The 24,957-nt window shown below is 52.4% G+C and overlaps 1 long non-coding RNA gene across 1 annotated transcript; it reads right to left on the reverse strand.

Moving 5' to 3' along the window:
• Positions 1 to 18,242: 18,242 nt before the first annotated feature.
• On the reverse strand, positions 18,243 to 24,957 carry LOC145542861 (uncharacterized). The gene is made up of 3 exons (XR_014080196.1): positions 24,864 to 24,957; positions 20,018 to 20,232; positions 18,243 to 19,483 (listed from the first exon to the last, which is right to left on the reverse strand). It is a non-coding gene; the product is annotated as an uncharacterized LOC145542861 (long non-coding RNA).

Here is a 24,957-nt window from a genome sequence, read left to right on the forward strand (position 1 = left end):
AGCTGAGCCACCAGGGAAGCCCAAGAATACTGGGGTGGGAAGCCTATCCCTTCTCCAGGGGATCTTCCTGACCCAGGAACTGAACCAAGGTCTCCTGCATTGCAGGCGGATTCTTTACCAACTGAGCTACCAGGGAAGCCCTAGTGAGGCAAAACTGTGTTCAGAGGAGCTCAGTGCAGGAGACATGGGAATGACATTGGGTCTCCTTTTTCGGGAGAGCCACCTATGGCTTCTCCATGGGGAGGGTGACTGGTAGACTGGTCTGGTCGCACCACCTAATGTTGAGGCTTTAAGTCTAGCACTTTCTTTGTACTGTGCAAAATCAGAAATGATTTTCAAAGTTCTTTCACATTTACTCTCAACAGGATTTTCTCAACAGGTAGGGCAGGTATTGGGGTTTCCCTGGTGGCTCAGTGGTAACCAATTGGCCTGCCAATGCAGGAGACATGGTTTCGATCCTCAGATTGGGAAGATCCCCTGGAGAAGGGCATGGCAACCCACTCCAGTATTCTTGTCTGGGAAATCTTATGGACAGAGGAGCCTGACAGGCTACAGTCAGGTTGCAAAGAGTCGGACACAACTTAGCGACTAGACGATAACAACGAAGGGTGGGTTTTGCTATGTTTCCCACTTCAGAGATGTCTAGATTGAGGCTCTGAGAAGTTAAAGGACTTACTCAAAATTATACTACTGGTGAGCAATAGATACAGCCAAGATCCTGGTCTGTAAGTGTCAAGGGAGACCCTTTGGATCCCTCCTAATCCCTGCGGCTGGGCCTCTGCCTCCTCAGTCCCTGCCACCCCTGAAGACTCTGCTGCTTCAGGAGACTCTGGAATGGGGGCAGGCCAGTGGGAGCTGGGTGAGCTGACCTGGCTCTGCCCTGAGTCACACCCCATCCTGAAGCAATCAGGGGCCCGTGGCATGGACAGTCCTTGCATCCATTCTTGGATTTGCAGGTATTTACGGATGCTTTCTTCCTCTTTTGCCAAATGGGTTGGGATCTACTTTGTTCCATATTCTTCTTTTCTATCAAAATATTATTCCGAGGTTTAGTCCCCTCCTCTCTCCTTTTATTCAGTCTTTAGTGGAGACAAAGAGGCACCAGCCCCATTCTGTCCATGGAAGGGACGCTGCCAAGCATACCAAGAAGCTGGGATTTCCTAATAACTGCAAATAGTCATGGAGGTTAGGGATCTGGCTCCATGTCTTCAATATAAGAGATGATCAGTGTATGAAGATGGACATATAGTGGTGAGTGGGTGGATAAACATATAGAAGAGGGTGAATGCACAGGTGAGTTGGGTGGGGGATGCATGTGTCAATTGGCAGGTAAATGGATGGCCGGATAAGTGAGCAAGTGGAATGTGTGGATGGGTGAGTGGGTGGTGTTAGGATGGATGGGTGGGCAGGTATTTAGATAAATGGATATATGAGTGAATGGTTGAATGGACGTATTATTAGGTGGGTGGAGGATAGTTGGATGGATAGATGGATGGCAAAGTAGGTGAATGGATGGATGCATGGGAGGATGGATAAATGGATAGAAGAGTGGATGGATGGATGGATAAATAGATAGATGGATGTATGAAAAGGTAGAGATGGAAAGGTGGGTAGATATGTGTGTGAGTGGATTTGTGGTGAGATTTGAGAGCCTGAAGGAGCTTTTGAAAGACAGACTATACACAGAAAATGAATTTTTCACAAGTATTTTGATTTTGGTCAGCCCTCAATCATCTGAACTGATGGAGAGAAACAATGTTTAGAAAATTCTAGAATATGCTGGTCGGTTGCAACCTGATTTATATCACACTCAGGGGTAGGTTTTGTCTCTCTGCTCTGGAGTCTGAGGGTCTGAATGCTGGTGATGTGTCAGTCTTATGCACAGGTATGGCTCATCTTGGGAGTCTAGACCTCACATTCCTCTCAGCCTGCCATTGTCTCTCTCCCTTCCGTGCTGGGCAAGACAGCATCTCCTCCCAGATGGTTACAGGCTGCAGACAGGGTAGTGTGATTCTCCTGCACTCTCTGATGGGCTCCTTCCTTCTCTAGGGACAGTGGCTGTACTTCCTGAGGATCTAGATCTGTTCCTCCAGGTTTCCCTGAGGTTTAGTCAGCACTGGAGGAGCCCATGACCACAGAGATTAGCCTGGCATCTGCTAGGTGGTGTGATGCTGACACAAACTTGATAGCGCAGTTCTGTTCTAACAATGGAAGGTGGACACTGACCTGCTTTCCCGAATGAGAGGAGGCAGACAGAAGCTGTAACAAAACATGTGAAAGTCAGATGCCAGGAGGGGATGTGCTTGGTGGGAGGATAGGTGGCGTAGACTGTGCAATCATTTCTTTGCCCCTTCCCAGGTGTCAGGCCTCTTCTTGGCTTCAAGAGGATTCTCATTTGCCTTTCTCGGGGAAAATCTTCCCTCTGGGACTCTGGATGGCCTGACTTCCATAATTATAGGAGCCTCATGCATCGAATACCTGTTGGAGGCTGGGCACTTCACATACAGCATCATGTTCAATTTTCACAATATACTTTCAAGTGAGTATTTCTCGCATTTTATAGGTGAGGAAACTGAGGCCCAGAGAGATTAAAGAATGTGCCTGGTGTAACCCATTTAGGAGGCTGTAAAATCAGGATTCCTATTCAGGTTGGCCTGGCTTCTCTGTGCCACTTCTTACTCTGAGCCCACCACCCCCTCCCTGCATCCTGCTCCAGCTGGTTAGAATGGGTTTAAGGAACAGCAGCTGGGAAGACACACCAGAGGTATGTAGGTGATGCCCCAGAGAATGAGAAGGCTTGAGACCAAGGAGATGGTCTCTAGCAAGGACCTTCATGTCATGTGTCTAGGCCATTGTACAGAGAGCTGCTAGCCTCTATCTGAAATATGAGGCAGCATGAAGGATTTGGGTGAGAACACCAGAAGGATTTTCTGGCCTAGAGAGCTGTAGAACTCTGGAAAGAGCAGAAGAGGAAGGGCAGAAACATACATTCTTTGGGGAAGGTGATGTATAGTGGTTTCGGCACAGCTGATTTGCTGACCTGAGACAAAAGCGTGGCCCAGAGGTCATTTGGGGACTCCTCTTGCAGCCAAAGAGGCCAGAATGACCTGGGTGGGAGTTTTCCTGAGAGCTTTCCCAGCTGAAGGTGAGACCAATCATGGGGACTGGTGCTGAGATGCTGAAGCTGGAATGGTTTGGAACTCACCTCAGGATCCCAAAAGTGGGGGGCCTAAAAGATGCCAGGACATACTTTTTAGGAGATAGGGAGGGGACAGCTGCAGGAGCCACAAGGGAAGCCTGCCCCTCCCCAGTCCAGGCAGTCCCTGAGGCCAGAAACCTGCCCTGCCCCTGGGGATGCTGAGAAGGCAGCAGAAATTTGCAGGCCCCTGAGCCCCAGGCTGGTGACCAGGTGGTGGGACCTCTGGCCAGTCCTGAGCATATGGGTGGCAGGGAGCTGGGGGCTGGGCAGGGTGGGGGTGGAGATTGGGAGGTCCAGGTGGGCCCGAGCAGAGGGCAGCCCCTCCTGTGTCTCTCCCTCGCCCTGCTGGCCTCCCTCCTTTCCCTTTGATGCTTCTCACCACAGACTTCAAACAGGCTGCCCTCTGCTCCTGCCCGCCCGCCCATAATTAGAGCCTGGCTCAGGCTGCCTTTCGCCCTCACTCCCTTCCCTGCTTTCAGTCTGGCTCCAGCTCTCTGACTGTCTTTATCTCTCTCTCTCCCTCTTTTCCTGGTCCTCCAGCTCTCTGTGTCTCTGATCCTCTGTCCCAGGCAGGGACAAGCCTGGTCCCCACATTGCAGTCTGCCTCAGTCTGGTCCCCAGGTTGCAGTTCCCACGGACGCACCTCTCTCCCTTGTGTGTGTGTGTGTGTGTGTGTGTGTGTGTGCACGTGTGAATTGACTTGGGTCTCTAATGTGAGAGGATTTATGTACACACATTTATATATAAACGTGAGTGAGCAGGAGGGAGCAGACAGGTGTGAGTCTGTGTGCACATGTGTGTGCGTGCGTGTGCTGCTGTGTGAGCAGCATCCTCCCCTTCTCTGTCTCCTTCTGTGTGTTCTCACTCTGACTGGAGACTTGACTTCTCTGTCTTTATTGCCATATCTCCTCTCTATCTCTATAAGCTCTGTTTCCATCTTTCTCTTTTTCCCTTCTTTCTAATGTGATCTGCATCCCCTCCCCATACTGAAGGCTGCCCTCCTCCGCGCCTTTCCCACCCAGAACCTGGGGCTCAGGCCCTACCCGTTCCCTGGTGGAAACTGCCACCAGGGCAAGCCTGCAGGACAGTGAGCTAGGCCAGCTCCAGGCTGCCCACCTCCTTCCTGGTTGTGCCCTCAGCACAGTCCCCGGGCCTTCTGCTCCTCCCTGGACTTACTTCAGACCCTCCCAGGGTCTGTTTTTTCTGGGCCAGCTGACCTCCCACCCCGTGGGCCCCCTTTGCAGCCCTGTGGCAGGCAACACCATGTCATTCTCTTTCCCAGGGGGAAGGAGGTCTTGCCAGGAGCCTCTCCATGACCTAATATGGGAAGTAGGAGATCAAGACCCCTACAAGTCCCCGGCCCTCCAAGGCACCCAGCTCAGGCTGCACCTCGGCCCATGCTGGAGCCCACATATCTCGATAGCATCTGCCCTCTGGTGTAAGGGCTTCATCCCCATCAGAGAAGAGGCTCACGTTCTCCTCCCTGTTACCCTCAGGGCACCTGGTGGCACAGACCTGGGCCCTTTTGGAGAGACTGACCTTGAGCACTGAGTGGTCTGGGTGTGGATAGACCCCCAGGGCCGAGAAAGCCCTCCCTTCACGTTGCAGCTCTGGACTAGCCTTGGGGCCTCCCTGGGCCTGTTTTGCAAGGATGCCATGAGGAGGGTGATACTAAGAAAGAGATGACTAACCCGGAGGTTAAACTTGATGTTTTCCAGCTGACAGTGCCCTTTCCTGGTCACGTGGGAGCCTTGTGACTCCTTACAGAGGCGTGGAATGAGGTGATCCCATCTTTTTACAGGTGAGGACACTGAGGCACAAGGATGTTCTGTGCCCTATCCAGGGTCCCTCCTCAGGGGGAGGCAAGTCTGCTGGGCTGAGGGCTCAGGGCCCTGTGGGAGTCCAGGCTCCAGATAGTGAGGGGGAAAGCAGGACACATGTCCCTGGCTGGGGCCTCACTTCCCTCTGGCCTCAGTAGTTCTGGCCAGTTTTAGGTTCTAGGCAAAGATGGGCGTCCATGGGTGGATGCAAGCTCGTGAGTCAAAGGCTTCAGCAGGGATTTCAATATGGGGCATTTCTGGGCAGGACCCAGGAGATGCCATGCCTGGGAGATGCTTAGGGGATCAGGAGCTCCAGAGGCTTGGGGGCACCCCCTCTGAATTGGCAGCCCAAGTATGTGTGATTGTGTGTGTCTGTGCGCGCATGACCGTGAGGCTGTGTGTGATGCTGGGTGTGTGTATGATAATGTGTACACAAGCATGAGTGACTATGGGTGTGTATGCACACGTGGTGTGCCTGGGAGCGAGGGCTTGTGACTCTATAGACAAGTGTGTGAGAGGCTGTGGCTTGTGAGTGCCTGTAAACCTGTGAGGTCATTTTGAATGTGAATGAGGGAGAGGCTGGTGTCTGTGAGTCCCGAGCATGCATGATGTGTGTGTGGATGTGAGAATTGACTTGGGTCTCTGATGTGAAAGGATCTATGTAGTTTCCCGTGTACACACATTTACATATAAACGTGAGCAAGAGCAGGAGGGAGCAGACAGGTTTGAGTCCAGGTGCAAATGTGTGTGGAAGCGTGTGCTGCTGTGTGAGCGGCGTGATGCCCCGGCTTTCTCCCTGTCTTTAAGGTCAGCACCGCCTCCTCCCTGCCTCCTCTGTCTTCCCTCCCTGTCCCCTTCCTTCTCCCTTTCCTGCTTAGCCACCCTTTGGGGATCAAGTGCCAGGACCACTCCCCAATTCCAAAGGCACCTGGGGATACTCTTTTGTCCCTTTGCTGACCGGAAGGGGGTCCTCAGGGCCCAGGTGGGGGTGGTTGGTTCAGGACGGAGGGCATGGCAGCCCCTGTCTCTAGGCCTGGTCCGAGGTGGAGTGGAGAAGTGCCTCCTGGCCTCTTCTCCCTGGCACCATCCCACGGCCCAGGGTGGGAGGGGGATGAGAGTGACTGTCCAGCATCAGTGTCTGGGTCCCGGCGGTCGGTGGTCATGGAGGCAGCTCCCAGGCCCGGACACTGGCTCCAGCTCTGCCTGAGTCTTACCAGCCCGCGTCTCTTCGAGCCTCCGCTCCTCACCTGTGAATCTTCTCCTCCTGAGTTAACACCTGGGTCTCGCCCTCTCCCCACCTGACAACTGTGGCCTCTTTCCCCAGCTCTGCCAACTTGGCAGAGCCCCCAGTCTGAGGTTCTTGGCTGAGGAGAAGCCTGGAGGAGTGAGGGAGTTTTTTCTGCCCTAGAAACTGGAGATTTGGGCTGAGGTGGGCATGTTCTCCCCAGACAGACTTGTCCTAGCACACCTCTGTAGCAGGGAGGGACCCCGGGGGTGGCCATCTGAGGGAGACACTGCCGCACTGGCTCTGGGGAGCCCCAGTCTGAGGGGGAGCCCCTCAGTTTCATGGGAGCAACAAGACATACTGGCTACCCAGAGAGCTGGGCCCACCCAGTGAAATAAGGACACGATTCCCAGCCACACAGAACTGTATGATCCATAGTACTTACGGAGGGCTGGACTGAAGGCAGCCACTCAATTCTTTGAATAGATGAAAGGAGAAGAAGGAAGGAAGGGTGGGTAGAGGGAGGACGGCAGAGTGAGAGGGATGGGGGGACAGATGGAATTGAGCCGTGCAGCCCTGGGCAGCTTCCTGAAGGCTACAGGGATGCAGGGACAGCTGCGTCTTCACTGAAACTCTGGATGTTTAAAGCCTCTGGCATTTATTGTGAGCATCAAGGCCTCTCCAGGACCCTGGAGCCAGGACCTCACTAGAGTCCCTGCTTAGTTCTTTTCCTGCTTTAGTCTCCCACTAATATTTTGAAGAGACTCCCTCCTGGAAGCCCAGAATCAAAGGTTTCCTTCCTGCCCTTGCTAGGAGAGGAAGGGGGTCCATAGCAGGGGGTGGTGGGGTCAGCCTGGGTTCCCTACCTTCTCAAGGGCTGCTCACTCCCCCTGGCCCCACTCCCTCCCTCCTAAACCCAGGAAATCTCGGGGGCAGGCATCTCCGCCCTGCCCCTCCCACCACCTGCCGGGGAGTGACTGCCAGTGGAAAGGGCCTACAGCTCATCCCTGCAGTGGTCTCCCCTTGTGGAGCCCAGGAGGACAGAAGCCCCTGGGGTGTCTGGAACCTACTCATTCCCAGCTAGCCTGCTTGGTCACAGCCTCAAAAGCAGGCTCAGGGAACCGCAGAGATGAGTGGGAGGATAGAAAGCAGGTCCCAGGCCACTGCTAGATAGAACCATCCCACCCCCCACAGGGACCTACTGTTTGCCCGGGGTCTGGTCTCCAGAATCAGGTGGTGGGAGCTAGTCCTGAGACCTGAGGCTGGCCCTGCCACATCAGCTGAACATCTCGGAGAGCAGGGGATGTGTGCGCTCATCTGAAAGGTTCCAGTTTCAAGGAAGAGGAGGCATGTGAGACGAAGGGTAGGCAGATCTAGAACTAAATCGCAGTGGCAGATCAGCCCATTCTCTTCTTGATAGAAAATCAAAATTCTGGAGGGCTGAGCTTGGGCCACCCCTTTGCCAATGTTGAAAGCTCTGCTGACCCAAACCAGCTTGTGTAGCAGTAGCTCCAATACCTATATTTGCAATTGACTGATGCAACAACCCATCTCAGACAGGAACTACTTCAGTTTGTGATCATTTTATAGTTTGCACATTCACACACCTGATCTCATTTTGAGCCCCTGGCAATCCTGAGATGCAGGCAGGAGTTATGTTGTGTCTCCCATTTTGCAGGTGAGGAAATGAGGAGGAGAGCCCCGCTCATTCAGAAAGTGTGCTCTTCAGGCCCCCTCTTTCCCACGCTCTCATTACTTACCACGTTTGGGAAATAATTTGGTTCAGTTCTTGGAGCCAGGGAAGCCTTGGGTCCCTTGTGGTTGGGCTGTGTGTCTGGTTTAGACCAGGGTGACAAGGCCAGGGGACAGTGGATGGGCTCACCCCGGCTGAGTGCAGACCCTTCCCATCCCAACACAGCTGTTAGCCCCTCAGAGCTGGGGCCACAGCAGTCTCAGAACTCAGGACCCCCTCTGGGGTAGCTGTGCGTGGTAGCTGCCCACTCTCCTCCAGGAACAGGGCCTCGTGGCCCCAGCCAGCATCCTGTGGACTGCAACCTGGCTCTGGTCTTGCAGGGCTGGTGGGAGGCATAGGGTCCAGCTTAGGCCCCAGATTGGGTGGGCCGTTCCTCCTTGGGTGGGTGGGAGATGGGATCTGGTGCCTTCTTACCCTAGGGGAGGAATGCCAGAGTGGGTCCCTCCCTCCACCGGTGACTGGCCAGGCCACTGCAGAGCACAGCTTTCTCTGGGTGATATCCCTCTCTTTACCCCGGCCCCTGGCAAGAGACCCTTCCTCTTCATGCCCACCCAAGAGTCCAGGCACCTCAAATCACTCCCTCAGAGCTCTCCGTCTTCCTCCTTCCTTCCTACTCTGGACTGAGCTCCTACCAATGCCAGGCACCTAGTGGGTCCTTCATCCAGGTGGTCTCATTAACTCTGCCTGAGAAGAGGTATCAGTAGCTCTCATGTTAGGGATGAGGAGCTGAGGCCATAAAAGGTAGAATGCTTTGCCCAAGATCACACAGTTAGGGTGCTGGCAGAGGTGGGATTCAGTTCTTCAAGCTCCACAGAGAGTGGAGGTGGAAGAAATGCTGTAGAGGGAGCTTGGAGCTGAAGAAGGGCTTGTACTACCTCAGTGGGGATCCCCAGCTTGATTTTGTGGGTGCGGGGCTTTTAAACAGGAAAGTTTCACAGAAGAGCAGAGACCCAGACTTCCTGGGTCCAAATCCTGCTCTGAAACCTAGATGTGTGACTTTGGGCAAGTTACTTAACCTCTCTGTACCTAGTTTTTCTCACCAGTACAAAGGAATCGGTAATAGTGCCTACTTCATAGACTTGCTGGGAGGGTTAAGAGAGCCCATGAACCTGAGGTGCTTTGAGCAGAGAGCAGTGCAGGCTGCATGTTATGCACCGTGTGTTTGCATTAGCGCGGGTGGCTCCTAGCTGGACCCCTTCCTTCTCCCTTTCTCACTACCTCGCCCTCCTCCCACCCATCATCCTCTCTGAGGACGAGAGATGCTGCCCTGAGCAAAGAACTGAGCCCCTGACCTGCCGTGGACATAGGCCACCATGTGCCCTGCCCATCTTTGCTATGGCTGCTAGGCGCCTGGTGGGCAGAAGGTATGTATACGGGACTCAGGTGGGGGAAGGGGAACAAAATGGAAGAGTCTGAAGCGGTCTGGAAGAGCCTCCCCAGTGACTGAGAGTGACTGCCAGGGTACAGAAGGGGCTGCCTCCTTGTTTAGGCTGCAGGATGAGAGAGGGGCTTCAGGTGCTGGGTGAGGAGGAGTTGGGGCTGGCTTCCAGCAGGAGGACAGGGGTAGCTGGGCTGAGAAGGAGGGAAGTGGAGGTGAGGGAGAGGTGGGGCTGGGGTGGGAGATGGGGCAATGGAATAATGGGGGTGGCAGGGATCTGACTGAAACCCACCCTGGAGCAGGGGGTTGAGGACAGGCCTGGAGGTGGAGGAGGCTTGGCGGAAATGTCAGCCTGGTATGTCCCCTGATTTCTGTTTGCTCCTCCAGAGGCTGGGGCATTCTCTCCAGAGCCTGGCAGCTCCCTGGCCAGTCCTCTCTCATCTCTCAGGGGTACACCCTGCCTACCCCCAGCCGAAGCCAGGAATGGGGCTGTGGGCAAGGGGTTGGTCGTCTGGGTGACAGTGGCCGGAGAGGTGTCCCTGAGAGGCACCTGGCCTTTTCTGATGGTGGGCAGGGGCCAGTGGGGTGAGGGGGTCTGGACACAACCTCTGCTGCAGAAAAAGTGTGCTCTCCTCAGTGGGAATCAATAGAAGAGCACCTTCAGTTCCGTTCAGTAGTTCAGTAATGTCCGAGTCTTTGTGACTCCATGGATTGCAACACGCCAGGCTTCCCTGTCCCTCACCGATTCCCGGGGCTTGCTCATGTCCATCGAGTTGGTGATGCCATCCAACCATCTCATCCTCTGTTGTCCCCTTCTTCTGCCTTCAATCTTTCCCAGCATCAGGGTGTTTTCCAGTGAGTCAGTTCTTCGCATCAGGTGGCCAAAGTATTGGAGCTTCAGCTTCAGCATCAGTCCTTCCAATGTATATTCAGGACTGATTTCCTTTAGGATTGATTGGTTTGATCTCCTTGCAGTCCAAGGGACTCTCAAGAGTCTTCTCCAACACCACAGTTCAAAAGCATCAATTCTTCAGTGCTCAGCTTTCCTTATGGTCCAACTCTCACAACCATACATGACTACTGGTAAAACCATAGCTTTGACTAGACTTACCTTTGTTGGCAAAGTAATGTCTCTGCTTTTTAATATACTGTCTAAATTTGTCATAGCTTTTCTTCCAAGGAGCAAGTGTCTTTTAATTTCATGGCTGCAGTCACCATAAGCAGTGATTTTGGAGCCCAAGAAAATAAAGTCTGTCACTATTTCCATTGTTTCCCCATCTATTTGCCATGAAGTGATGGGACCTGATGCCATGATCTTTGTTTTCTGAATGTTGAGTTTTAAGCCAGCTTTTCATTCTCCTCTTGACCTTCATCAAGACGCTCTTCAGTGCCTCTTTGCTTTCCGTCATAAGTGTGGTGTCATCTGCATATCTGAGGTTATTGATATTTCTCCCTGCAATCTTGATCCCAGCTTGTGCTTCATCCAGCCTGGCATTTGGCATGATGTACTCTGCATATAAGTTAAATAAGCAGGGTAACAATATACCCTGTTATATTTTATATATATACACACACACACACACACACATATATATATATATATATATATATAACAATATACCAGCCTTGTATATTGGAAGCTTTCTCAATTTGGAACCAGTCCTTAGTTCCATGTCCAGTTCTAACTATTGCTTCATGACCTGCATACAGATTTCTCAGGAGGCAGATAAGGTGGTCTGGCATTCCCATCTCTTGAAGAATTTTACACAGTTTGTTGTGATCCATACAGTCAAAGTCCTTGGCATAGTCAATGAAGCAGAAGTAGATATTTTTCTGGAATTCCCTTGCTTTTTCTATGATCCAATGGATGTCGGCAATTTGATCTCTGGTTCCTCTGCCTTTTCTAAATCCAGCTTGAACATCTGGAAGTTCTTGGTTCATGTACTGTTGAAGCCTAGCTTGGAGAATTTTGACCATTACTTTGCTAGCGTGTGAAGTGAGTGCAATTGTGTGGTACTTTGAATGTTCTTTGGCATTGCCTTTTTTGGGATTAGAATGAAAACTGACCTTTTCCAGTTCTGTGGCCACTGCTGAGTTTTCCAAATTTGCTGGCAGATTGAATGCAGCACTTTCACAGCATCATCTTTTAGGATTTGAAATAGCTCAGCTGGAATTCCATCACCTCCACTAGCTTTGTTCATAGTGATACTTCCTAAGGCCCACTTGACCTCACACTCCAAGATGTCTGGCTCCAGGTGAGTGATCACATCATTGTGGTTATATGGGTCATTAAGATCTTTTTTGTATAGTTCTTCTGTGTATTCTTGCCACCTCTTCTTAATATCTTCTGCTTCTGTTAGATCCATACGGTTTCTGTCCTTTTTTGTGCCCATCTTTGCATGAAATGTTCCCTTGGTATCTCTAATTTACTTGATGAGATCTCTAGGCTTTCCTATTCTATTGTTTGCCTTTATTTCTTTGCATTGATCACTTAGGAAGGCTTTCTTATCTCTCCTTGTTATTCTCTGGAACTCTGCATTCAGATGGGTATATGTTTCCTTTTCTCCTTTGCCTTTCACTTCTCTTCTTTTCTCAGCTATTTGTAAGCCCTCCTCAGACAACCATTTTGCCTTTTTGCATTTCTTTTTCTTGGGGGTGGTTTTGATCACCACCTCCTCTATGATGTTATGAACCTCTGTCCGTAGTTCCTCAGGCACTCTGTCTATCAGATCTAATCCCTTGAATCTATTTGTCACTTCTACTGTATAATCATAAAGTATTTGATTTAGGTCATACCTGAATGGTCTAGTGGTTTTCCCTACTTTCTTCAACTTAAGTCTGAATTTTGCAATAAGGAGTTCATGATCTGAGCCACAGTCAGCTCCTGGTTTGTTTTTGCTGACTGTAAGAGCTTCTCCATCTTCAGCTGCAAAGAATATAATCAATCTGATTTTGGTATTGACCATCTGGTGATGTCAATGTGTAGAGTTATCTCTTGTGTTGTTGGAAGAGGGTGTTTGCTATGACCAGTGCATTCTCTTGGCAAAACTCTGTAAGCCTTTACCGTGCTTCATTTTGTACTCCAAGGCCAAACTTGATTGTTACTCCAGGTATCTCTTGACTTCCTACTTTTGCATTCCTGTCCCCGATGATGAAAAGGACATCTTTTTTGGTGTTAGTTCTAGAAGATCTTGTAGATCATCATAAAGCAGTTCAACTTCAGCTTCTTTGGCATTAGTGGTTGGGGCATAGACTTAGAATACTGTGATATTGAATGGTTTGTCTTGGAAACGAACAGAGATCATTCTGTCGTTTTTGAGATTGCACCCAAGTACTGCATTTTGGACTCTTTTGTTGACTATGAGCGCTACTCCATTTCTTGTAAGGGATTCTTGCCCACAGTAATAGATATAATGGCCATCTAAATTAAATTCGCCCATTCCAGTCCATTGTAGTTCACTGATTCCTAAAATGTCGATGTTCACTCTTGTCATGTCCTGTTTGACCACTTCCAATTTACCTTGATTCATAGGCCTAACATTCCGGGTTCCTATGCAATATTGTTCTTTGTAGTGTCGGACTTTACTTCCATCACCAGCCACGTCTACAACTGGGCATTGTTTTTGCATTAGCTCCATCTCTTCATTCTTTCTGGAATTATTTCTCCACTCTTCTCCAGTTGCATATTGGGCACCTACAGACCTGGGGAGTTCATCTTTCAGTGTCATATCTTTTTGCCTTTTCATACTGTGAATGAAACATGGATCACAGCATTGTCTAACTCAAAGAAACTATGAGCCATGCCATGTGGGGTCATCCCTAAGATGATGGGTCATGGCAGAGAGTTCTGACAAAATGTGGCCCACTGGAGAAGGGAATGGCAAACCATTTCAGTATTCTTGCCTTGAGAACCCCATGAACAGTATGAAAAGAAGAGCACCTGGTCCTTCTCTTCTTCCCTCCCTCTCCCTCCTCCCTATATATTCTTTCTCTAGCTCTGGCATTCAGTAATTATTTGAATTCATAAGCAGAGATAAGGATGTGAATTCTATGATTGCTGCTAATGACCTAATGCCAGGATCCAGTTCCTTGGGCTGTGAGGAAGGAAGTCAGGACACGAATGGGGATGGAATCGGTGATGCGGAGGTATGGATGTAGGAGTGAACTCCGGCTTGAGACCCAGCAAAAATGAATCACCTGTCCTGGATCTTTTCTCCTCAGCTGGGACTGGGCAGAGGAAAACAAGGGAAATGGGTGGAGATATGAATAAAAACATTCATTTATTTTTAAATTAATTTTCACAAACAATTAAACAGATAAGTAATTGGACATAAAATCCCAATTATGTCCCTTGAATTCAGTGCTTCCCACACCTCGGCTGTACGAATACTACTGGCCTGACTTCTGCAGTGAGATCTTTCAAGTTGACTGATTTGATAACAACCCGCTTTTTTAAATGTAGCTTCTCCACCAACCCCTAGCTTTGCGATTTGGGCAAGTCCCTTCTCTGTGCATTTGTTTCCTCACCTGTGAAATGGGATAACAATGTACTTATCTCATGGGGTTATTGTGAGGGTTAAATGACTTAGTGTTTATAAAGCAGTTGGAAGAGTGCCTGGCTCATGGAAAGCGCTATCTGTTTGTCAAATAGAATGATAAATACTATCTGAGCAATAAATAAATACTTCTGAGCAATAACAGCTGTGAAGTGGTGACTTGGTGAGTTAGATTTTCTCTCGTACATTAAAACAGAGAACTAACTTGAGTTCCCTGGCTGTCCAGTAGTTAGGAGTTGGTGCTCTCACTGCTGTGGCACTGGAAACTAAGATCCAGTGGCACTGGAAACTTAGTTTCCTGGTCAGGAAACTAAGATCCCACAAGCTGCCAGCTCGGCCAAAAAAAAAAAAAAAAAAAACAACTAGAGAAAACTAGGAACAATTACTATCAAATTGTCTTCCATGCTGCCAATGGGAAATTGTCCCAGATGAATCTTCCACACTGTCTTGGTGCATGTTCATTTTACATGGTTTAATTCAATCCCAGTTGCAGCCCGTACTCTCTTCCTGGGGGCAGTGTTATTGGATCCATATCAGCCTCTTTGTCTCCATGGCTTTGCCGGAGCACCTCTGCCATGAGATGTCAGAGCTGTTTGGATCCCATGCTGGCTGTGGCCCGGCTCCGTGGGAAGGTGCTTTTCCCAACGAGGCACGGAAGCAGGTGGGCCGTCTGTGCTGGGGACCTCTCCCAGGAGTACCTACTCTGGATCCGAGGATTCCATGCTCTGTCTCAACCAAGCCCCTCATTTCAACCTTCTGCTTTTTATGAACCTGGGAGAAAAGGGAGCCTGGGAGTTGGGAAGGGAACAGGATAATTCTGAGGCCTGGGCAGGTTGCCTTCAATTTACCCTCTGGGCGCCTCCTATTTGATCGGCTTTAGGACTTTAATTTGCTTGCTGTTTGAGGTTAACCACCTTCCTTAATGAAGCTGGGGATGGAGAAGGCAGGTGGGGAGAGAAACCCCTGAAGGTGTGAGGGTGCAAGGGCTTCTCTCGGAGGCCCTCGGGTGGCTGTTGGGCTGTGAAGCAAGAGACGGTGCCTGCCAGCACCCAACTTGTCCTCCCAGGCATGACCCACGGAGGCACATCCTGACTGTCATGGGGTGGGGAGGGGAGAAGGTCCTCTATCTTCTGGAAGCTCTGCCCAGTCGCAGCAGGCAGATTCAGGGAAGACGTCCCACCAGACCAGGGTGGGCAGAGCGGCTGAGGATTCTGAGGGGATGGGAATGGCTGTGTTGGTCAGACTCAGGTGGGAGCCTAGGTGGCCAGTCATACAGTGAGTCCTCAGGCTCTGCTGGGGCTTCAAGTCGAGACCTCAGAGTCGGCGAGGGGACATCTGGGCTGCCTTCCTCAATCTGCAGCCAGAGGTCTGAGGCCCTGGTGTACAGGAGAGTCAGTTTCCACACTCAGGTCTACCTGTCCCGGTGTCCGTGTGTGTGTGTGAGGGAGAAGAGAGCTGCCTCTTCCATCAGACCGGGGGCTCCCATGGCAGGGCTGTATTTCATCGGAAGATGGGGGCTTTCTGAGGCAGAAGCAGTGCTGCCTCAGTGATCCGTTCCTGCTTCCAGAGGGTGCTCACCGGCCCCGAGGCCCCCCCACCAGCAGTTTTCTGCCTGCCCACTCCCCTCCCGCCTCTCTCCCTCCCTCCCAGCACACACACCATCAAGAGACTCCTTTGAAGTGCTGACTGTGTTGTTCCTAGGACAGAGTAAACAGGCAGGCAGAGCCGGGTGTGGAGCCCTGGTAATGAGGCTTTTCCGGGGGAGGGGGCTCCCCTGGAGTGGGGCTCCCATCAGATAAGCAGTCCTTCATGGCTTTCCACTTACTAGTCTAATGAGGGACGCTGCTGAGGGACAGGTGGGTCCAGGTCCCACGTGGCACCTGCCTTCCCACCTTGGCTGAGCTGGGCCCTGGGGCTGAACGACCTCTGGGATCCCGTGATGTCCTGTGTCCTTTGGACAGTTCCTCTCACCTCCAAATGGAGGGAGGACCTGTGGTTGCCTTTCTTACCTCATGTAGAGCCTCCGCCATGCTGTTCGCGGGGAGGTAGAATTAGAGAGTCAATCCCCTGCTTCAGGTTTTGGAGGGCCACCCTGCTGGTGTGGCACTGGGCGATGTACGGGACAGGCAGGCAGTTGACAGCGGAGGAAAGGAGGCACCCGCATTAGCACCAAAAAAGACCCAAGGGTCATATACACACAGGAAAAGGAAGACATTGGTCCTCTTCTGGCTTATTTTCCTCTCCCAGACATAAAAATCAGGTTCTATGACAACACTCGGGAGAAAAAGGTCAATAGTGTGGTGAGCTGAGGCCTGGCACCTGCAGCAATGATTAGCAGAGGTGTACCCTCCAGACCTTGATGCTGGGAAAGATGGAATGCAAAAGGAGAATAGGGTGGCAGAGGATGAGACGGTTGGATGGCACCACCGATTCAATGGACATGAACTTGGGCGAACTCTAGGAGATGGTGAGGGGCAAGGAGGGCTGGTGTGATGCAGTCCCTGGGGTCGTAAAGAGTAGGACCTGACAGCAACTAAACAACTCTCCCCTCGATGGACACCTAAAGGTCATTCTACTGGCTCCTCCGGGAGGACTGACCGGAGGTCGCCCCAGGCGTGCTCCTGCCTCCAGGCTGACTGCTCTGTTGTTCCACCAAGAGGCTGCCCCACACCCCTCCTTGCTTCCTGAGCGGTCTTAGACAAATGGTTGCCTCAGTTTCCCCATCTGTAACGTGAGGATAAGAGAGTGGGAGAAGGGATGACATAGTCCCCGTAAAGCTCTTAACACAGAATCTGTCATTCACTGGGTTTCTCCAAAGGCCCCTTTCAAGTGCCCTCCTGGAGGTTCTTTCTGCTGTCTGCCTGCTACCCCTCCTCGGCGTATGGAGTACGACACGGTGCACCTTCCCAGTCTACGTGGGGAAGCAGGGTAGGGGGCACGTTGGTCCTTTCTGCCCTCAGTTTCTCTTTCTTAAATGTGGCTCCCCTTTTCTCCCCCCACTACCCACTGCGCCCCCCTCCCAGGCCTGCATGGTGAGATAATGTCTAAGAGATACTTGGAGTTACTTGGAGGAAGAGGCCAGACAGTGAGTGACCAGAGGTGATTATCTGGCGTGACTAAAGCAGCGGTTTCCCTCCCCCCCCAGCCCAGGCAGAAGGGAGGGGGACATCCGAGGTCACGCTCCAGAAGGAACTTCCCAAGAAGGGCTAGACCTGTGGAAGCCGACCTTGGGATAGGGGATTCAGGTGATTTTTCACAGAAAAAAACAATAACTCATCCCTTTTGGGAGGGGTTTTGAGGCAGGGGGCTGGCCAAAATGGCTCCATTCTCCCCTTGAGCAACCACCCTATCTCCAGCTCTCAGCCTGTCTCCTCCGTGGCCACTGTTCACCCTGGCCCTTGGCTCCTGCCCTTCTCCTCTCTACCTCTCAAGGGGACCTGGCTCCCTCCCAGGACCTCCTCCCCATCCTGCCCAGGGTCCCCTCTATGGCAGCCCAAGTTCAGATGCCTCTCTGAGCAGCAGAGCTTCCTCTGCAGGAGGAAGATCCATTTCCCTCTCTCTCTTCATCTCCTCTGCCCGCCCCAACCCCAGAGGCCTGCAGAGGACCCGAAGGCTGCCCAGTGAGCGTGGGGGCTGGGCAGCAGGACTCCCGTCGGCTCCCCCAGCCTCCTGTCTGTGCAGTGAGCCAGCAGCCAGGAGGGCTGCAGTTCCCGCCCAGACCTCTGGGTGCTGCCCAACTGCTGTGGTTGGCCCTCCCCTGAAGGACCTGGCAGGTACTCACCTTCACTCCAACCCTCCTTCTGCCCCCCAAAAAGGGGCCGCCTTCATTTAGAAAAGAGAAGCAGCCACTGATATGAAATATTTTCATAAACATCATCTCTTTGATCCTAGCTATTAGTATGGCCAACTCCCATTTTACACACGGGAAAACTGAGGCACAGGGAGGCCAAGTGGCTCACCCCAGGTCCCATAGAAGTGTGAGGAATCCTGACAAAGCCTTGGGAAAACAAGAATGAGCCTGCAGAGCCAGGCAGCCTCCAATGGCTGTGTGTGGGAAACAGATACTCTAGCTTGTTCTGGTCTCCCAGTGCCGCAGAAAGGAGAGAGGAGGGTGTGCCAAGGGAACTGAGCCCCAGTGGGGGGTTCCAGTCTAGCCTTTGCTGTGGTCTTACTGCTAAATACATGCTTAGAATACAGAATTTCTGTAAGCAGTACCGAAGTCTGTAGAATACACAGTGCTCCATAACTCCATCAGGTAACTCCGGTTAATGGTGGTGTGCTTCCTATCAGAACTCTGTAGCATTCAAAAAATTTTTTTCAACACAAATGGGATTTTATTAACAAACAGTAAAGAACAAACAGTTCCTTGATTGGGTTTTCCATCATTCCTATCTCCATACACAAACAGCGATCTTTCAGAGTGCCCACTGTGGACGAAATCTAACTTGGTGAACCTTTCTTATCGGGAGGCATTGGGCAGTCCCATCACAGGTAACGGTCAACAAGGATGTCAGTCCCTTCACGTTGGTGGGAGCATACTTCTACAAAGCATTCGCTCCAGCCTGGGGTTCCTGAGAGATGCTCCCGAACTATCCCTAGAGGAAGGCATCCCGGTCTCCTCCTTGGTGGTTTGATCCTGGGAGCAGGGTCTGCCTTTCAGGAAGGTCTTCCACAAGTCTGACCCAAATCCTGGTGGATGGATTGAGCTGTTTCCTCCTCTCATCTCCTGGGCAGGGTCTTCCTGGGCAGCCTGGCTCCTGGCTGGCTGGGGACTAGGGAAGGCTCTGTTCTCCTATACAGCAGTGTGAGTACATTGGGAGGAAGGGAGCATTCCTCTCCTCTCCTTGTTGGAAGCTTCTTGCAGAAAAGAGGAGAAAGACCAAGGAAAGTCTGAAGAATCACTCCTGGTGTGTTCACTGAGAGCTGGGCGTGGTGGGCCCACGAGGCATCTTTTCACCTGCCAGTCTTAATGTCTGGGAAGTGCACAGAAGTTCTTTTAAGGTTAGAAATTTCAAAGCACTTCTCAGATACATACAAAAGCTTCTCTTGGGAGATGGGGGGTGGTGCTGACTGTCGCTTCCACAGTGGGGAGGTGGAAGGGAGCAGACCCAGGCGTCCCTCTCTCCTCAGTTGTTTCTGGCGTTGGCTCCTGCTCCACCCCCTCTGGTCCAGCTGGAAGATTGGAGTCATCCTGTACGCTGTGTCTGTCTCCACACTCACCTGGCAACTTAGAATACGTGGCTCCTTGGAACTAAGCAGGTCAGAGGAGTCAGCATTAACCCTTCACGTGTTAACCTGATCCACAGGTCTGTGAGTTCTCAGCCAAAAACCTGTCGATAGATCTAATCAAAGGCAGAACCTTTGGAGGCAACACCCAACTCCTTCCGGAGGCTGTTGCTAATTTCACTCTTAATCTTCGCACCCAGCACTCATTCACACAGCAAGCTCTTACTGCACACCTAGGTGCTGAGATCCACAGTCTCATGTATGAGTTGTGTGTGTGTCCCAGAGACCAAGCGCTCATGATGCGATAAGCGCTTTGACAGGAGAAGCTGCAACAGGAGAAATCAATGATTAGAAACTCACTCACTGATGTACTGTTAGCTCAATTATCCCTAATTGACACTGTTCCTGGCACTCTAACAAGCCAGGGGAAGTCCCAGGTGGAAGGGCCAAAGCGCTGGCTGGTTTTCCCCAGGGAGCCAGAAGGCTGGATTTGAACTGCAGACCATCTGACTGCAAAGCCCTTGCTCTTTGCACCCTTCTACTGCAGGCAACAATGCCAGCGGGTGGAGACAGTCAGGCCAAGGACCTTGTGTATGGTGCATAGGTGGGTGAATGATTAACTGCCTGAACACCTTGGATCACAAGTGTCTGTTTCATGTGAGCCTCTATTGATGGCACAGATTATATCTTATCTGTGTCATAAGTCTGTTTGAGTCCCAGACTGGGACTGGAGCCTGGTGCATAAATGAACGTGTGAATGGATGATGAAGCCATCAGTGAGTTCCACTTTGGTAGAAACATATCAGTGGGATATCAGACTACAGAGCCAGAGGCCCCTTCCCCTCCATGATGCTCAGTACCTTCAGGAAATGTCACTCTTGTCTGGATGGGGCAGTGCTGTGATCAGGCAGAGAGAAGACTGGCCCATCCTGAAAGCCATGGTGGGAAAGCTGGGCAAGTATGCTTCTGGGTCTCCAGGGGATCTTAAATGGTCATCTGTTCATCCTCCAGCCTCACCCCTCCTTTGCCTCTCAAGCAGGCGAGCAGGACCTCTTCTGAGATGACCACTTAGTTGCTGACAACAGAGATTATTAAGTGAATATCAAGTGAAAGGACAGAGACATCAGGAAAAGTTCTTTGTTACTCAGGTCACTTGTCATGGGAGATTTCTCCTCCAATCACACTGTTCTCCCTGGGAGGACAGAATGCTTGAAGGCTACTGCCTACCTACTCCTGAGTTCCGCAAGTTCCACTCTCCAGGAACTGCTCATTGGGCTGGTCCTTTGCAGAAATTTTTAAACTTCTCAGAATCATTGATGGGACTTGGGGGTGCGGACCTTGATGGGGAAAGCATATAAAATACAAGTTCCTGGTCCAGTGAATTTCAGTGGGGAGACTGTGGGAACATTTTGAACAAGTGCTCCCTGATTCTGAGGCAGGTGGGAGATCTGTGGCCTACATTCAGGAAAGGACCTTGAGCAGAAGTTTGGTCTTTTTCTCTCCAAGAGGGGCTGGGCTGGAAACCTCGGGGGCTTGGCCGTGGTCCATTAGAGGCCCCTCACCTCCACCCCCCCCCCCCCCATCACACACACACACACACAGTGGGACAGCTCTGCACCAGCATCACAACAGGCCTGAGGAAGGAAGGAGGAGGGGCTCCCACAGCCCAGACAGGGCTTGACATGTCCCTGGGACAATTTGGGGACTTAGCTTTGGTCACTGGTTTCCTTCTCTGGATCTACAATAAATCTCTTGTTGCAAAGGATATTCTTAAAGAGGTAGTGCTGGCGGCTGGAGTTTTTCTTAGGTCTGATATGGCCCAGGGAGTGGCAGCGATCCATGAGGAGAGTAGGACAGCCCCCCTACCCCACAGTAAGGAAGGAGGAGTTGGTGAGGGGTCAGTCAGTTCATCCTCAGGCTGCACTTCCTGGGTTCATCCCAGGCTGAAAGCCATTCTCTCCTTTCCTTCTTAGAGAATACTTCACTCCTCTCTCACCGCCACCCAATTCATTCAGGGGGGATGTTCTTGATGTCTATCCTCAAGCTCTCCTGCTTATAAGCAGGACATCTCCCCTGTCAGGCTGGGAGAGGGAAAGCCATCTGACCCTCATCCCATCCTGCTTTTGAATCTATTAAAAATGCCCCCACCATCCCATCAAGCCATGCTCCTCACAGGAGAAAAGCTCCTCTCATGCCCTCCCTGGTCCACAAGTGTGGAAAGGAGGAAACCTCCAGTTCCTGTGACCCCCTCTCCTGAATCCTCGAACTCCAGGCTGGTGTGTATTGGGGTGGGGGGGAGCAGGAAGACCAGTTTTTCCAGCCCTGAGACCAGCCTGCCCCTGGGGGTGCATGCGAGCCCAGTAGGACGGCAGCCTGGGCCTCTGTGGAATGCAGCCCATCCGGCTCCTGCTGCCTAAGTAAGGGAGGTCGGTGTAGCCGGAGTCCAGGGCTGGCTAGTCCAGAGACATCCCCTCCCACTCAGGCCAGGAATGAGTGCCAGCAGCATCCCTCCCAGCAGCCTTTCAGATCCTATTCCACTTGGCCAGGCCGTTCCTCCTTCCCTTCCCCCTGGTTGGGGGAGGTGCTCAGATTGGCCTGCTCTGCCCTCCCACATTACCTTCTCCAGCCCCTGCCTCCTTACCCTCCCTGTCTGTAGGAGGGCTTCTCAGACTGAGGGGTCACTGCTCCCTCCAGGTTACAGGCACCCCAGGCTCAGGGACCCTGACTGTCTCGGTCACTGCCTATGCTCAGAACCTGGCAGTCAGTATTCGGTAAATAATGCCCACTTCCTTGCCAAACTGCTGAATTAAATGCATGGAGATGAATATACTTTATAGAGGCACAGGTTGGCTGAGAAGCCAGGCTTCCGCCAACTGACGCTAACGTGGCTCATTGGTACCCAGCCTGTCCTAGCCAGTGTGGGGCCTGGAAAGAGCCAGGGTGAGCTGCTTTCCCCACTCCCCTGTTTGCTGATCTCATCTCTCCATCCCCTTACATCTTGTTGTATTCCCCCAGCCCTCCCCGCTTCTAACCCTCTTTGTCCCCATCCTATCTCTGGCCCAGGATACACAGAGCCACTTCCCTCTGTTTATTCCCCCCTGCTCCTGGAAGCTTTCTCCTCCTTGAGGCCTTCCTGGAACTTGATTGGCTAAGACTCTCTCTCTGGTGCCCTTTTCTCCCTCTGTGAGTCTTCACCATATGTAGCCCATAGCCATGTGCCCCCACCGACCATTCCTGCCTCTGCCTGGGGCCTTAGAGTCCCTTCTGGTAGATAGCAGGGTCAGTCTGAATCCTGAGGATTGTTACTCTGAGATGAGCTGCAGGTGGAACGGCAGTGCAAGGGCAAACACTGATTTGCACAAGGCCAGAACCCACTCAGTTGCAGAAGTCCAGACTGGCATATGTGGTTCTCCATGTGGTCTCCCCGAGTCCTGTTAATACTCATAGCCATGACACCTGCCGTTCATTGAGCACTTACTCTATGCCAGGCTCTGTGCTAAGAACTTTTACATGGTATTTCATCTAATTCTCACAACAGCCTTATGGTATGTACTATTATTATCTTCATTTTACTGATCAGCAAGCTGAGGCTATTAGCTTCCTACAGGAAGGAAAAAAACCTTAGCCTTTTTTAAGCCCTTGCACTAGATGGTCCTGAGCACCTGGTGCTGAGCATAGCAATGTGCAGATGTTCCTCTGGCATATAGTCTGGTTAGGCGGTGGAGGGCTCCATGAGAGGGTGTGCCTAGGACTCCTGTCTCAGTTTCAAGGGCCCCGTAGTCCAGAGGAACTGGTGCCAGCCTGGGGACTGTCCTACTCTGTGTTCATTTCCTCAGAATTTCAGGCAAAGGATAGACAGACTGCAGGAAGTACTTTTGGACAAAGCTAAGTATAGCCTCTGAGGCCCTGGATCTCATCTCTGTCCCTATGTAGCCAAGAGCTCAGTGGGTGTGCACGTGGGTGAACGGGTGTGTGGAGGCTCAGGGCGCTGGGGTGGGAGGATAGCTAGGATGACCTGCCAGGCCCTCTGTGCCTTGAATCCTGGATCTTGTGTCTCAGGTCTTTCTCCGGAGGCCCTGGGGGAGTCTCTGATGGGTGGAGCTGCTGTCAGGTCTGTGTCGTGATGTTCTGGGCAGAGGGCGGGGTGCAGTGCAAGCCCTGACCTGGTTGGGCAGGTTGGCCCACCCTGAGTGGCACCTGTGACCAGGCGCCAACCCCACCTACCGCCCTTTGAAGTCATCCAGCCTGCATTTAAGGCCCAGCCCCTCTTCTGGGTCAACTCCCTGAAAAGAATTGGGGTCCTCTTAGGAGAAAGCTCCTCTTGCCTGGAGCCAGCTCCAGCGAGGGAGGGGGAAACTTGCAGGCCTGGGCCTGGCTGGAGGAGGTGTTAGCCTCCTTGGATGGGTCTCTGCAGGGACCCGCAGGGGCCAAGGCAGAAGGGGCCATGTGAGGGGAGGCTGAGGCAGAGGAAGGGGATTGGTGATGGGGGTGCTAATGAAGGGAGAAGGCTTAAAGTAGGGGAAAGCTCAGTGAGGGGCAGGGGATTCTGCCAGCAGAGATGGGGGCCTGTGGAGGAGGCAACCCCCTCCCAGGCTCAACCCATGGAAAAGTCCTCTCCAGCAGGCATTGGGGTAGTTTAGTCCCCCACACCCTACCCCATACATTGCTCTGCACTTGGCATTTCTGTCCTACATAAGGTACCCCCTCGTACCCCCGCCACTCCTGCCAGCACCTTCTCTTGGGTAGATCTTCATTCCTCCCCAGGGTCTAGAGCCAGCATCTGTCAGTGCAGCCATGGGTGCTGGGTTAGCACGAAAAGCCACCCCAACTTCTGGCCCCACTAGGCACGTGCAGGCCCTGGCGCTATACCACTTCAAAAACCAAGGTCCCTCTCCCCAGCGCGGCCCAGCGGCTCCTGCCCTACCTCTCCCCCGGCCCTGCCCTGCTCAGAGCAGACCTCTAATCCACCAGGAACCTCCTCAGAAAACCATTAGGCAGCCAGGCCCTGCGGGCCTCCGACAGGCCCTCTCCCCCACCCTCCACCTCCCACTTTCCACCTCCCGTCGACGCCACACCCACCCTGTAGTTCTGGGCGCAGGGCCCAAGCAGACCCCTCGTTTTTGCTCCACTGTCTAGTTTCTTTTTTGCTCCACTGCCTAATTTCTGCTGCAGGCGGCTCTGTTCTTAGACCCAGCCCGGCCTGAGACTGGCCCCGTGCCTTCTGGCCCTCACGCCAGCCTCTTCCCGGGGGCCCCCAAGTCGCCAGGGGACGCTGGAGGAGGGAGCTTACCCCTACGTCTAGGCTCCCGGGCTCTGCCATGTCCTCCCCCAGTCCTGCCAGTCTGGGGGTGGCCGGGGACGCACTGTGGGCCGGGCGGTGGCAGGGCTGGCGCAAGGGCCCCTCCCGGGTTGGGCTCACTCCACCCCGCCTTCGAATCCCAGGATCGTGCTATCCAGGCCACACCCGACCCCAGCCTTCTTCCTCTCTGCTCCTGGCCGCCCCTTTCCCAGCCCTGAGCCTCTCCTCCTCCTCCAAGTCTGCCCAGAAGGCTGCACCTCCTCTCCTGGGGCCTATGCTTCAGTGATGGAGGAAGTGCCTCACGTTCAGCCCTAGTCACAGGGACTTGGCTTCGGTTCTGTCCTTGGGCGAGTCGCCTGACCTCTCCGAGGCTGTTTGTTCAGCCAAAATAGGGCTATTAACCCCACCTGCCATGTTCGGGTGGTAGATGAGCCTGGCCCAGTAAGTGGTGAATTTATGGTAGAGCCGTGAAGGGCTGGGACCTGTCTCTCCCTTCAAACT

This window comes from Giraffa tippelskirchi, chromosome 3 (assembly GCF_054371585.1).
Source record: "Giraffa tippelskirchi isolate mGirTip1 chromosome 3, T2T-mGirTip1v1.2.pri, whole genome shotgun sequence".
In the NCBI taxonomy this organism is placed as follows: Eukaryota; Metazoa; Chordata; class Mammalia; order Artiodactyla; family Giraffidae; genus Giraffa; species Giraffa tippelskirchi.